Genomic DNA, 16,474 nt, shown 5'->3' with positions numbered 1-16,474 from the left:
TACTTTTTTCATCCACTCATCCTTTTCTTTTCTTTTTAAATCAATTTGAGAGAGAGAGGAAGGGAGAGAGAGAATCATTGATGTGAGAGAGAAACAATTATCAGTTGCCTGCCATATGCACTCTGCCCTGACCAGGGCTCAAACTTGCACTGTAGGTATGTGCCCTGACCAGGAATTGAACCCACAACCTTTTGGTGTACTGGAGGACACACCAATCAACTGAGCCACCTGGCCAGGGCTCCACCCATCTTTTGTTGGGCACTTAGATTGCTTTCATATCTTGGCTATTGTAAATAGTTCTGCAATGAACATAGAGGTGCATATATTTTTTTTCAAATTAGCATTTTTTTATTTCTTTGGATATATACCCAGAAGTGGAATTGCTAGGTCATAGGGCAGTTCCATTTTTAATGTTTTGAGGACCCTCTCTATGGTTTTCCACAGTGGCTGCACCAACAATGCACAAGGGTTCCCTTTTCTACACATCCTCGCCAAACACTTGTCATTTGTTGGTTTATTGATCATGGCCATTATGACAGGTGTGAGTGATATCTCATTGTGGTTTTAATTTGCATTTCTCTGATGATTAGTGGCATTGAGCATCTTTTCATATGTCTATTGGCCACTGTATGTCCTCTTTGTAGAAGTTTCTATTCAGGCCCTTTGCTCATTTTTTAATTGGATTGTTTTATCTTTCAGTGTTGAGTTGTATGAGTTCTTTATAAATTTTGGATATTAAGCCCTTATGGGGTGTATTATTAGCAAATAATCTTCTCCCATTCAGTAGGTTCTCTTTTCATTTTGTGGATAGTTTCCTTTGCTGTGCAAAACTTTTTAGCTTGATGTAGTCTCATTTGTTTGTGTGTGTGTTTATCTTGCCTGAGGAGATATATCAGAAAAAATTATTGCTAGAAGAAATGACAGAGATTTTACGGTCCATGTTTGCTTCTAGGGGTTCTATGGTTTCAAGTCTTACATTTAAGTCATTATTCCATTTTGAGCATATTCTTGTTTATGGTGTAAAAATGTTTTCTAGTGTTATATTTCACAAGTATTTGTCCAATTTTCTCAACACCATTGATTGGATATACTTTCTTTACCCCCACCGAATGTTCTTGCCTCCTTTGTCATAAAGCAAATGATCATATAGGTGTGGGCTTATTTTTGGGCTCTCTGTTCTGTTCCATTGACCTATGTGTCTGTTTTTATGTCAATACCATGCTGTTTTGATTAGAATTTTTGCTGCTTTTAAGGGAAATAAATTGGCAAACCCTGTTGCCTAGAGTAAATTTTTGGTTCCACGGTACTGTGCAGAATTTTTCTTAGCCTTTACATACATGGAAAATTATTTTAACATCAAGAAAAACAAACCCTTACAGTTTTAACATTAATTATGTGTATTTTGAAGACTTATAAACAAATATCAGAATTAGAGCTAAACATAGGGAAATCTTGGTTTTTAAATATTTCTCAAAGAGTAATTAGGTTGCCATAAAAGCCCAATCTCATTTGGGTTGGCAGTAAGATAACAGCAATGCCTAATAAATATATTTTCAAAGTGATAAAGCAGATATAGTAAGTAAGAGGGAAAATAAACCACTGAAATAGACCATTGTATTTGAACTAGTCTTTTTTATAAAGACTTCTTTCACTTTTTTAAAAAATTAAAGTTTTTATTGATTTCTTTTTTTAGAGAGAGAATAAAAGAGATGGGTAAAAAGATAGGAACATCTATGAGAGACAAACAGCATGCCTCATACTTGGGATCAAACCTAAAACCCTGCCATATGCCCTGACCAGGAATCAAACCATGGCCTCTTTGTTCCTGGATGAACACTCAACCACTGAGTCACATCAGCTGGGTGAAATAGTTATTTCTAATCACAGAAAAACCTCATTGATATATTCTAGCCTTAAAGAAAAACAATCTGAATTAACAACAACAAAAAACACCAACAAAACAAAATCCACCAAAAACTATAGACTCTAATAAGAAATGCAGATCCATTACTTTCAAATTCACCCTGTAAATGTGGCTGCTAGTAAACGCCATTTCTAAGTAACAGGCTTCATTGCCTGCTTTCATAAATAGGTGGGTATCATTCTGGAATTAGTTAGACCCATTTGCATCACACAATGTGTTAAAATCCTTAAGAACAGCTTGGTTAAAAGCCTCAAGCAACCTTGTTTACACTATTAGCAAATCCTTGCTTCATAGATCATACAAAAGTAAATTTCAGCCAAGCCTAGTTCAAATTATCATAAATTCTGAATTATATTCAGCATTTTAAAGCTGGAAGGGACCTCAGAGATCTTCCAGTGAAGTTTATAATAATAAGGCTTTCCTGGCTGTTACATCTAAAATGCATGCTATATATAAACAGATCCTGAACATTGTTGACTATTTTCAAAAATATTACTGTTACGCTATTGTTACTTCAATATGGTATATCTTTTCAAACTTATCAATAATTTCACATGATATCCAGGAATGTTGTGTCACAGTGATTTAAAATCATTAGCACTGTGTTGCATTGTTTCTGTCATTTGCTTTATCTTTTTGTTTTCTTGTCCCACTCTGGTCTAGAAAGTTCAGAGCTGAGTCTTCACACTGACAGTTTGAATAGACACACTATACAAATAACATAGCCCACAATTTCAAGAAGTTGTAAAAAGTGAAAACAGAACTATTACACAGGTCTGAAATCACTAGTGGTGGGAGCCACCATGTGGCTTTCTACACACATGAGAGAAATCTTAGAATTTCACTCCTGCAATCCATCGGCTTAGGTGTATTTTTTATTGGGAAGAAATCAGTTCAATATTGCTGAACTGGACACTGCAGTTGCCAAGAAATTGGTTCTCATCTTGCCAGGCTCTCTAACTGTATATTGTGGTTCCCAGAGACTTTTCTGGGGCCACATAAAAGGACTATCAAAATACGCCATCACTTCTAGGAGGAAATAGTGTGGCTTTTGCCAATAGGGTACCATCTGCTCAGTCACCCTGCTCCCTGATGTAACCTACTATATTGACCCATGCAATAAATACTTAGCGAGCAGCAACCAGGTGCCCAGCATATGCTATCTTGCCGAGAGGCATGCAAAAGAAATGTTAGACACAGTTTCTGACCTCAAAGAGTTTTCTGTTTGATTGTGGAGAAAAACACACCTTTGCAAAGCAGCTGGATTAGAACACATAACCGTGTACAATAATTGCCAGCGCGGTGGCACAACTCATGTTACAAGAAGGGGGAGATCAGTACGGACTCAATGTCAGGAAGATGCTCCGTAGAAGAGAAATCTAGATCTAGACTTGTCAAAATAGATAGGATTTTCATGATTGAGGGAATAATGATGGGTAACCCAAGTGTAAGAAATACCCTAAGTGTAGAATAATCAAGAAAATAACTGTCTGCCACTGCATTTAAATTAATTAAAAGTTAAACATTCACTTTCTTTACCATATTAAATATAGTTCAAATGCTATATAGCCACAAGTGGATAAACTATTGGACTGCAGAGAGAACATTTATATCGTCCTAGAAAGTTCTGTCTGCCAGCTCTGTGTAGTATTCAGTTCTCTGTAAGATTAACTTTGTTATGGTTAAGAGGTGGAGGACTCAGGGTGAAAGGGAGCTCAGCTCAGCTCAAGTCACAGAAAACTTACTTAAAGGGCCAGTGACCCAAGGCAGAAAGTAATTCCTGAATGGGAATTCCAGTTTGAGTCCAGAGGATGTTTCAGTACTCCATGAAGTCCATAGGCCATATAGAACTTTCCCCCCCTCAAATGGATGGACCAATTTGTGGGAGGGACATAGGATATAAGTAAAGGGAGGAAATGAACTAGTTTATGAACTAATTTATTTGGAGATTCCATATACATAATGTGAAATGGTATAAAATAAACACAGCAATATCCAAGAGCAAGAAAATAAGTGACGACAGGAGCAATAAAAAACAATTTGTGGGTTTGACAAAAATCCTGCCATGCAAATAACAGTTGGTCTTCAGACACAAGATAATGTCTTAGGTTGCTGAAGGCTTACGGAGATGTGTTTGCAAGAAGAATAAAAAGAAATGGAAGCCAAATGATTATAAAGAAAAAGGTACTAACAGAGCAGAAGGGGGATGTCGGAGGGGTTCTACATATTCAGTTACTTAAGCTACTTCATCAAGTTGAAAGGGCAGAAAGCCTGGAAGAATTATAAAGTAAGAAACATCTCTGGTACTGTAGCTCTGATGACCAGAGATAACCAAGCACTCCTTACTGCCTGCCGCTTTAGATAGTGTAACCTCTCTTTTTCCTTAATAATAATATTTGCAGATTTACCGTATACAGTATATCCTCTAGGCCTTACATAGGGGCCTTGTCTATTATTGAGTCCTAATTATGATACTATCTGGTCATATCCAAGAGAACATAGACCATGGAGTACCCTCTGACCATGTTTTCTGTTGTGACTGAGATTTTATAGGTAGCTGCAAGGACCCCATTGGTTGATTTAGAATCTTAATATCCACAAATCAGTGTTTATGTATCCATCACAATCCCCAGCATAGTTGGCTGATTGCTCAGGGGATTTGAATTACATTTGTTTTTTGCATGTTTCTAATGCTACTTAAAGAATTTTTAAGGATATGGCAAATTTTTTTTTTAATTTATTAAGTAAAAACCTTTATTTTTTTTTTATTGCTTAAAGTATTACAAAGGGTATTACATATGTATCCATTTTATCCCCCCGCCCTAGACAGTCCCCTAGCCTCCCCTATCACCCAGTGTCTTATGTCCATTGGTTATGCTTATATGCATGCATACAAGTCCTTTAGCTGATCTCTTACCCCCCTACCTCCTGCCCCCCAACCCTCCCCGGCCTTCCCGCTGCAGTTTGACAATCTGTTTGAGGCAGCTCTGCCTCTGTATCTATTATTGTTCAAAAGTTTATAATGGTCTCTATTGTCCATGAATGAGTGAGATCATGTGGTATTTTTCCTTTATTGACTGGCTTATTTCACTTAGCATAATGCTCTCCAGTTCCATCCATGACGTTGCAAATGGTAAGAGTTCCTTCCTTTTTACAGCAGCATAGTATTCCATCGTGTAGATGTACCACAGTTTTCTAATCCATTCATCTACTGATGGGCACTTAGGCTGTTTCCAGATCTTAGCTATGGTGAATTGTGCTGCTATGAACATAGGGGTGCATATATCCTTTCTGATTGGTGTTTCTGGTTTCTTGGGATATATTCCTAGAAGTGGGATCACAGGGTCAAATGGGAGTTCCATCTTCAGTTTTTTAAGGAAACTCCATACTGTCTTCCATAGTGGCTGCACCAGTCTGCATTCCCACCAGCAGTGCACAAGTGTTCCTTTTTCTCCACAAGGGATATGGCAAATTTAAGAGCTAGACTAGTGCTAAGAAGTGATTTAGTTCAAGGCATTAGTTTTAATATGTAAAAAGTTGAAGCCTAAATGACACCCTAAAAGGCTCACAGCTTGATGGCAGCTAATTCTCTTCCTTAGCCCAAAGTGTTTGTTTTACTACACTATGATTTTAGCTATTGTGTTAATCTTAGTAGCCAATATATTAGCTCAACGCTCAGTTCTAATCTTGGCTATTCAAATAATATGTGATTCCAATTAGAGTAATTAATTTCTTTATACACAAAATGTATATGTGCCCCCAAATATTTTAAGTTCTTTTATAAATATATACCCATCTTCTTTATTACTGTTTCCATCCTTACTAGGAAAGCAACATTTCAAGATAGGAGATCAGATGCAAATGATAAGCCAACTCAAGCAGAACTACATCTAAATTTCTCCCCTTGCAGCAAGCTATTTCATTTCTGGCCCTTAAAACATCATGTCTCATAGTATTCACATGCTTATATAGTTTTCCCACTCCAGGCTTGACCATGTGACTTGCTTCGGCCAATAAGACAGTGCCAAGTGTGATACAAGTAGAAGTGTAAAGTTCAACCTAGAGACGAGATTATTGAGGAGAGACCCTGGAGGATGAAGAGCTATCTTGGATGTTCTAGCCCAGAAAACTCCTAAAAATCTTATCTGAATGCAGCCACATGAGTAACCTCATCAATCTTAAGCATCTTACCACCAAGAGAAGAAGGAGAAGGAGGAGGAGGAGGAGGAGGAGGAGGAGGAGGAGGAGGAGGAGGAGGAGGAGGAGGAGGAGGTGGAGGAGGAAAGAAAAGAAAGAAAAGAAAAGAAAAGAAAAGAAAAGAAAAGAAAAGAAAAGAAAAGAAAAGAGAATTTTGTTAACTATGTGAGGTGATGGATGTGTTAATTATCTTCATCTGATAAGCATTTTACAATGTGTATCAAATCATCACATTGTGTGCTTTAAATAAATACAATTGGATTTCTCAATTATTCCTTGAGAAAGCTAAAAAAGAAAACCACCCAACTGAGAATAGTCAAGCAAAAGCTGCTTCAATTTTCTACCCTGTCTAATAATATATTGGTGTAATGATAATAGAATCTTAAAACAATAAAAATGTAGTTGTTTTCCTCAAACTTAAATTCTAGAGATAATCTAGAATGCCAACTCCGTATTTTTTAATGGCTATGTTCCTTAGTTTCACTAGAGAGACAGCCCTAATATTTGTTATTGGAGGAGAAGTAAAGCTGGTATGTCTCTTCATTGAAATAACTAGTACTTTCATACTTCATTGGAATATTTTTACCTTTATAGAATTTTTAAAAATTATGGGCCCTCAAATGATACTTAGAGCTTTTAATAAACAAAGTTTTTAAAAGTAAATGTTAGTCTTTATATTCTGGTGAGGAAAGGTGATTAGAATAAAGTTCTCAAAATCATGTATTTTTTATCTCAAATTTCTCCCCCAAAAAATGTAATGCTGGGCTATAATCTGATTCAAAATATGCCGGGAGCCGGTCCATCCTTGCTGTTTCAAGGGACCTGGCATATATGGCATACTTTTCTTAATATGTTTGCTCACCTTCTTGGCGCTGTGTTTTAACCAAAGTCACCTCTCCGAGAAAGGTTGAATCCCCAGGTAGGGATTTGCCCCTGAAGTTAGGGAGGGAATAAAACCCCTCAACTAAGTGCCAGGCGGGTAATTAATCCCTTTAACTACGAACAATCATGCTTAAACTACATAATCTTTTCCCCCTGGAATGGAGATAAGAAACGCCCTAACCTTTGTAATAGAGATTGATAGGATTGAATCAACTGGTATAAATACAGTTGTAACAAGACAGAAAGACTCAGAACTCAGGAGACAGAATTCAGAAGACAGAACCTACACGGAGCCTAGAGACAGAAGAACTTCGCTGGCGAGAGCATGCCAGAGGATCCTGGACTGGGACTGGCCTCGGAGCCTAGAGACAGAGCCTAGCGGGAGAACATGGCAAGGGATCCTGGACTGAACCTGACTACAGAGATTGGCAGGAGAACCTGACTGGAACCTGGACACTGAACCTGACTGGAGTACCTGGACAGAACCTCTCTGGAGATCCTAAGCAGAACCTCTCTGGAGATCCAGACCAGAACTTGGCTGGAGATCCGGGCTAGAGATCCTGGCTAGGCTGCTGATCAACTGAACGCTGTCTCCGTGTCATTCCTTCTTCGCCGACTCCGTCCACGCCTTTGGGGACCCCTGGACCCGCTGGGGTTGGACCCCGGCAAAAATAATCAAGAGAATAGAAGTCAAAAAGGCAGTTTGGAATCTAGCATACCAACTGGAAATTAGAAAAGTGATTTTTCAGATATAAATATCTTTATAGAGGATAATTATACACTTGAGAGTTGAATAGGCTAAACTAATTGAAAAAAATAAGTGTAATAAAGGTTCTTTTTTTTGATGAAATAAAACCAAGAAAAAATATAAGGTTCCATTTTTCTGAAAAATCCATGAGCCAATCATAAATTAGACAAGTAATAAAGTGTATGATTTGAGGTCAGAAGATACAAATTTAAATTTATTCCTTACTAAGTGTGGGGTTTTGCAAGATTCCACAAACCTTCTTTATTAACAGTTTCTTAATCTGTAAAACAAACAAACAACTTTCTCATAATAGAGGCCACATTACTGAGAAAAAATTAGTAAAAATAATTGCTAATATATTGTTTTAGGTGTAAACCAAAACTCTGTCAAGCATAATATTTCAGTCATGTAAAATTACCTTTAGCCTGGCTGGTGTGATTCAGTGGTTGAGTGTGAACCCATGAACCAGGAGGTCACTGTTGGATTGCCAGTCAGGGCACATGCCTGGCTTGCAAGCTTGATCCCCAGTAGAGGGCATGCAATACATAAATGTTATTTTTCTGACTATTTGTGCATTGAAAACCACTCAAATGGCTTTTACATAAGAAAATACAAAATGTTTGGATGTGAAACCCTCAAGTCACAACATTATTCTTTCAAAAATCTTATATATTTTTCACTGTTTTAGACAATTTACTTGAATGTCTGAAGCTAGCTGGATACATTTTTTACTTTATGGATAATATATTTTCCCCATTATTTGGATATTTGACAGTATTTTAATAAATTAATTGTAATTCAAAAGTTTGTCAATATGAGATTTGTATGTCTACTCCATTGTTTTATCTTGTATTTCATTAAATCATTCAAATCTGTATATGTAGGTCAATCAGTCATGTTTTCTTCTATAATATTTTTATTTATTGCTTCTGTTTCATATGCTTTGTTTCCTTTTTCAGGAACACAAATTAAAAACATTAAAGCTCCTTTTTTGTTTTATTAACTATCATGCTCTATTTCATAATTTTCATCTCTATATTATCTTCTTATATATCCTAGGAGAGCTTCACATCACCGATTCATGCCTCTGTATTATCATAACTATAATTCAATATTTTCAATGCCTTTTAAAACATGGGATTTATTTTTCCTGTAATATATTTTATTTTATTGAAATTCCTTTTTAGCTTACCTATCATCCTTTTGTATCTCACTGATTATAATTGTCTGCTATTGCTGCCTAATGGAGGCTCATTCTTGAATTGAATTTTATTAAGTACTAGAGGCCCGGTGCACAAAAATTTGTGCACTGGCGGGGGGGGGGGAGGTCCCTCAGCCCGGCCTGTGCCCTCTCACAGTCTGGGACCCCTCGGGAGATAACGACCTGCTGGCTTAGGCCTGCTCCTGGGTGGCAGAGGGCAGGCCCTATCCCTAGGTGCAGCCTCTGGTTGGGCTCAGAGCAGGGCTGATTAGGGAGTAGGGGCGCCGCCCCCTGTCATGCACAGAGCAGGGCAGATCGGGAGGTTGCGATGCCACCCTCAGTCACGCTCAGGGTAGGGCCGATTGGGGGGTTGGGGAACTGCCCCCTGTAACACTCAAGGCAGGGTCAATGGGGAGGTTGTAGCGCCACCCCCTGTCACGCACAGAGCAGGGCCCATCAGGGGGGGTGGGGCTCCGTACCCTGTCACTCACAGAGCAGGGCCCATCAGGGGGCTTGGGGCTCCATACCCTGTCACGCACAGAGCAGGACCCATCAGGGGGTTGAGGAGCTCCCCGCTGTCACTCACAGAGTAGGGCCAATAGGGAATTTGGGGCACCACCCCCTGTCACACTCAGGGCAGGGCCAATGGGGAGGTTATGGCTCTACCTTGTCACACACAGAGCATGGCCCGTGGGGGGTGGGGGGGGGGCGGGTTGGGGCGCCGCACCCTGTCACACGCAGAGCCGCAGGGCAATCAGGGGGTTGGGTAGCTCCCCACTATCAGGCATAGAGCAGGGCTGATCAGAGGGTTTGGGCGCTGCCCCCTGTCACGCTGATCCCAGTGCCAGGAGGCCTCGCGGCTCCGCTGATCCCGGTGCTGGGAGGCATATTACCCTTTTACTATATAGGATAGAGGCCTGGTGCATGGGTGGGGGCCGGCTGGTTTGCCCTGAAGGGTGTCCTGGATCAGGGTGGGGGTCCCACTTGGGTGCCTGGCCAGCCTGGGTGAGGGGATGATGGCTGTTTGCAGCTGGTCACACCCCATTCCGGGTGGGGGTCCTCACTGGAGTGCCTGGCCAGTCTGGGTGAGGGGCTGAGGGCTCTTTTCAGGCTGGCGGGTAACTGAAGCTCCCAACTGCTCCTTTTTTTCTTTTTTTTTTTTAATTCTGGGCCAGCTTTAGCTCTGAGGCTTGGCTCCAGCTCTGAGGCCTCAGCTGCTGAAAGCAGGTATCTGGTTTATTTGGGTTCTATAATCGCAACACTGTTTCAACTCCAGCTCTGAGATCCCGGCTGGCTGAAAGCAGGTTTCTGGAGGTTGTTTAGAGTCTATATTTGTAACAATGTTTCAAACTGCAAGCTCAGAGGCCGGCAGCGGCAGGCGGGGAATGTTGGCTTCCTCCATCACTGAAGCAAGCAAGCCTCATGTTAGTTTCAAGCTGCCTGGCTGCTGGCCGCCATCTTGGCTGGCAGTTAATTTGCATATAGCCCTGATTAGCCAATGGGAAGGGTAACAGAGGTACGGCTAATTACCATGTTTCTCTTTTATTAGATAGAATGGCAAACACGTTTCAAAATGTCTTTTAAGTCTTACAAGACATTGCTTTTAGAAATATACTCTTTCTTTGAGTCTTCAAGTTGGTAATTCTTTTCCATAGTTTTACAGTATTTTGTTACTTAATGTTTTGTTTTATTTCTACTTTTTACAAGTTCTTGAATGGGACACTTCCTAAACTCGGTGATTGTCAGAATTTGAGAGGGATGGATGACCCTAAACCACACTCTGGTGAATCAATGTCAATATCTTCTTCTCAGATTCAAACCTAAAAAGAAAGTTAATGTGTCAAGATTCCACTATGATTTTCTAAAAAGACATTTGTTCTATTGAGGTGGCAATTCCTTTTACCTCCTGCTTGTTCCTCTAAAACTCTGAGAAAATATATCAGACAACAGCATAAATGTCCTGCTATAAACTATACCCAGAATACTTCTGTGATCGTCTTCAGACTTTTGCTTATGGAGACAGAAGTAACCAGTGTGCAATGAGCAATCAGTGGTTGTTGAGTGTGTTTCCCTCCATGTCCCGCGTGGATCAGGGTTCGGGATCTGAAAGAGGAGCCGCACACAAATGAGAGAGAAAAGAGACAAGAGACAATTTGGAAATGTTGGGGAGCCAGGCGGGCAAGTCCAACTCAAGGAGAGGGACTTCCGCTGATGCTCAGGCCGCTCCAACCTTTTATTTGATCTGGGGTAGCCCTAGGGTAAGGAGGTTTCAATGACACACAGATTAGCTCACCCACAGGCAATTTCCAGTGATTAGGCAGACTATCTTATCAATAAGGATTTACATGATTAAAGGTGGGGAGGTTGCTTCAGCTACCATTATCTAGATTAACTGGGTGGTGCACAGCTCCGACCTTTGCTAGGGGCTTCAAAGGTCACTAACTTTGGGGGGTCTCTACACTTCTCTGCTAGTGAAGACAATAGGTGGTCTCCTACAAGTGGTCCCATTCCATAGCTCCCACCCAACTGTTTTTGAAAAATGCTCTTTTCTTTTTCTTTTTTTGCTGAACTAAGATTTGTTATTGGGGTGACATTGGTTCGCAAAACCATACAGATTTCAACTGTACAACTCAAAAAAGTCATCTGTGTGCTGCATCCTGTGCCCATCTTCCCAAGCAAAGTCTCTTTCATCCCCATTTTCCCCGCTTTTGCCCACCTCTCCAGCTCCCTCCCTCTGGCTATCACCATACTGTTGTCTGTGTCTATGTGTTATGTATATACTAGAGGCCTAGTGCACAAAATTCATGCACGGGTAGGGTCCCTAGGCCTGGGGGGCGATCAGGGCCTTCCTTCCCCAGTTGCTGGCTGCTGGCTACTGGCTGGGGCCTTCCTTCATTCCGAGCTGCCCCCTGGTGGTTAGCTCATGTCATAGTGAGCAACCAAACTCCCAGTCTCCCGGTCAAACTCCCAAGGGGACACTTTGCATATTAACTATATATATATATGATTTTTGGCTAATCTCTGCACCTTCTTTCATCAAGTTCCCCAAACCCCTCCCCTCTGACAGGTGTCAAGCTGTTCCATGTTTCCATGACTCTGTTCCTATTTTGTTTGTTACTTTGTTTTGTTCATTATATTCCACAATATAAGTGAGATCATATGGTATTTGTCTTTCTCTGACTGGATTATTTCACTTAGCATAATAATCTCCAGGTCCATCCATGCTGTTGCAAAAAGCAAGATTTTCCTTTCCCCCCCTTTTTTACAGCCAAGTAGTATTCCATTTTATAAGTGTACCACAGCTTTTTTATTCACTCACTTGAGCTATTTCCAAATCATGGCTATTGTAAATAATGCTGCAATGAACATAGGGGTGCATATACTCTTTCTGATTGTTGTTTCAGGATTCTTAGGACATATTCCCAGAGGTGGGATCACTGAGTCAAAAGGAAGTTCCATTTTTAATTTTTTGAGAAAACTCCATACTGTTTTTCACCGTGGCTGCCACTACTGGTGAACATACTAGAAGTCTTAGCCACGGCTATCAGACAAGAAGAAATAAAAGGCATCCAAATTGGAAAAGAGGGAGTAAAACTGTCATTTTTTTTTCAGATGGCATGATATTATGCATAGGAAACCATAATGACTCTACAAAAAAACCACTATTAGATATAATAAATATATTGGGCAAAGTAGCAGGATATAAAATTAATACTCAGAAATTGGTGGCATTTTTTTATACACTAATAATGAACAATCAGAAAGAGAAATTTAAAAACAATCCCATTTACTATTGCAACCAAAAAAAAAAAATAATAATAAGTTACCTACGATTAAATTTAACCAAGGAAGTAAAAGACCTGTACTTGGAAAATTACATGATACTGAAGAAGAGACAAATAAATGGAAGCATATACTGCATCATGGATTGGAAGATTTAAAATCAGTAAAATGTCCATAGTACCCAAAGCAATCTATAGATTCAATGCAATGCCTATTAAAGTACCAATGACATATTTCATAGACCTAGAACAAATATTCCAAAAATTTATATGAAACCAAAAGACCCCAAATAGCCTCAGCCATCTTGAGAAAGAAGAATAAAGTTGGAGGAATCACAAAACCAGATATCAAATTATACTAAATGGCCATTGTAATAAAAACAGCCTGGTGCTGACATAAGAACAGGCATATTGACCATTGGAACAGAATAGAGGACCCAGAAATAAAGCCATGCCTTTATAGTCAATTAATATTTGACAAAGGAGGCAAGAACGTAGAATGTAGTTAAGACCATCTCTTCAACAAATGGTGTGAAAATTGGACAGAAACATACAAAAAAATGAAACTAGACCACCAACTTACACTATATACAAAAATAAACTGAAAATGGATAAAATACTTAAATATAAGTGGCAAAACCATAAAAAACCCAGAAGAAAACATAAGCAGTAAAATCTCAGACACCTCTCATAGCAATATTTTTAGCAATATATCTCCTAGGGCAAGGGAAACAAAGGAAAAATAAACAAATGGAACTACATGAAACTAAAAAGCTTTTACAAAGAAACTATCCACAAAATGAAAAGATGCTCTTTCTGAATGGTGAAAAAGATTGCAATTGGGAAGGTAAGGGAGATCTGAAAATAGATATTCAAATATTTCACAAGTCAACACATTGATAGTCTCTTTTGCTGGTTGGTGTATACTCTGAATATAGACCCCAAAAATAAAATGAGGATACTACAAATTGACTTCCTATCTCTTTTAGGTGTTCTCCTTGACTTAGACGAAACTTAAGAATGTCAAGAAAATTGACCTATCACTGACTATCAGAAGTTCCTCCCAGGTTCTAGTTTTAGGTTCTTTGAGACTTGATGCCTTGTTTTGTTTTGTTTTTTTAATGTTTTTGTAAGTAGCTTTAGACATAATTAACAAAAGTTACATCTTGGAATATTTTAAATGAGTTACCTGAGATGTTCTTTCACTACTAATGACCTCTTAAAAATTACTTTTACTTATAATAACTAATAAATATCATGTGCTTCAACAGTCTTACATTATAAACCTTCTAAAAGTCCCAATGTTTCTGTAAATTACAGGAAACTGTCATGATTCCAGTTCATGTAAAAAATTACATTGATTTCCATTTTCTGTCTCCTTCTTTACTTGTCTCACAAACCTAGAGATTTAAAATAATGATAATTTTATTTAGATCTACTATCCTTTGAGTCTTTCTATTCATTTATTACTTTTCCATTTATCTACTCAGGCAGTAAAATTTATTGAGTAGCTACTATGCACTAGGCCCTAGTAAAGACCTTGCAGATACTGAACTGTATGTAGGTCCTGCCTTCAAGAACTTATAATGTAACCATGAAGACAGCTGATGAAACAAATCTTTCACTATGCTGTAATAAATCTTTTTGAAAGTATACATAGTGTGAAAAATGTTGACATACCAGAGCCAAGTAGCATCTGATAGTCATATGCTTAGGTTGATATTTTTATCAACAACTTAGATTTAAATTTTTATTTTAAACATTGTTTTCAGGACGGTGGCTTTTTTTTTTTAGTTTAAATAATTTAAATCAGCATTTAATAAATATCTGTTGTGAGCAAGACACTCTACTTGGCACTATATGGAATACAAAACCAATTAATACAAAACTTGAATCCTTAAAGTTTTTAGCCAGCACTTTGTTATTTTATCCAGGTTGCTATAATAAAATAGCACTCACTGGGTAGCTTATAAACAATAGAAATTTATTTCTCACAGTTATGGAGGCATGGAAGTTCAAGATCAACGTGCAAGCATGGTCATATTTTTGTGAGGTCCCTCTTCCTGGATCATAGCTGGTCTTGCTGTGTCCTCAACATGGTTGATGGGGCAAAGGATGTCAGTGGAGTCTCTTCTATTAGAATATAATGTCATTCATGACCTAAGCCCTCCCAAAGGCCCCACATCCTAATAACATTACATTGGGCACTAGGATTTCAGCATTTTAGTGGGACTCAAACATTCAGGCCATAATAAGCAGGGAATACAGAGTAACTATATATAAGTTTCAAAAAAATTTTTCAAAGTATTATTAGAGAAGCAGAGTTGCTGAGAAGATTAGAACAAGAATGACCCTTGCTTAAAGAGTAAAAAATTGAGCTGGCCATATTGAATATGATGATAATTGGTATCATTTTGAGGAGTTTCTATAAGCCAGTTACTATAGCATATTATGCTTCCTCTACTGTTGGAAAATGGAAATACTTTTAACTTTAAATTGTCTATATCAGTTATGAGGGCATAAGAGAAATGGAATAACATATATTTGAAACTTCAAAAACCATTATACCCATATCTTAGGGGAGACAAGGGGGGCCTTGGGAGACAACTAGGCAATGTAATACTCACAGAAAGAGGAAAAACCATGACTTGCATTAAACTTAGCTCCTTTGGTAGATTCTATTGCCTCTCTACTTGGCTCACAGCCACAAACAAATGTAAACTTTCCAACCAGTACACAGTCTCAAAAAGAAATAGCTTGAGGATTGTAAACTAAGTGTCACCCTCTTTTAAATTGTATACATCTTCTCTCTAAAAGATTTTGACCAAGATAAACACATTACATTTGTCTCTGAAATATGAAGAGGTGACAAATGTTTTCCACCTAAGAATTAAATATTAGTTTTTTAAAAAATAATCTCTCAATCAAATTGGAGAGGAACTAGCAATGGCCAGAATTATGGTTGATTTAGAGTCCTGAAAAACACCTCATTTTGAAACCTCAAATAAGTTTTCTCTGAACAGTCTGATAATTGTGTTCAATATGTGAAAAATTAAAACACAAATATGTGGTTGTGAAGGAGAAATTTGATCGAGGAAAGCAAATTTACAAATCTTGTAGGCGCGGCGGAGGGTTGATCACTCACCCTGTGGTTCCATAGGGACAAGTCTGTTGTGACATCTATAGAGGTAACAAATTAGCAGATACCTTGGAAGACCATGCAGAACAGCGGCAATATTTAAAAGTTTAATTTTATCATGCAACATAATTTAAAATTGGAGCAAATTGTTCTTATGGACTGATTCAGAATGAATGTTATTAAGCCTGTGTTTTATTTTTGTTTTTATTTTGTTTTCTTCTTATAAACTGAAGTACCTTCCAGTTACAATATCATTGCTCTCCTTAGGTTTATTACGCACCGGAGGTCACGCTAAGTGAAAACCCGTTTCCATTTCCTTCTAAATTTATCATCTGTCCTCTTTAAAAAATATTATCCATGAGAAAAATTATTCTTAGCTGGAAGCTTAGCATGGTTATTTAATGGTTAAATAAATTAGGATAGGACATGTAAAATATTACACTTTTTTCTCAGCATCTTGGAGGAACATGAGAATAGAATGTACTATCTTGCTCCGGAAGTGATTTTCCTGTCAAGTGATGAAAATTTTCTTTTCACATGAGTACTAACAACATGATATTTATTTTGTTTTAAATTCTACTGGAAAGAACTTCTGATACAT

This window comes from Myotis daubentonii, chromosome 2 (genome assembly GCF_963259705.1).
Source record: "Myotis daubentonii chromosome 2, mMyoDau2.1, whole genome shotgun sequence".
Taxonomy (NCBI): Eukaryota; Metazoa; Chordata; class Mammalia; order Chiroptera; family Vespertilionidae; genus Myotis; species Myotis daubentonii.
The sequence above is the reverse complement of the archived record's forward strand: the minus strand, read 5'-3'. Positions refer to the sequence as shown.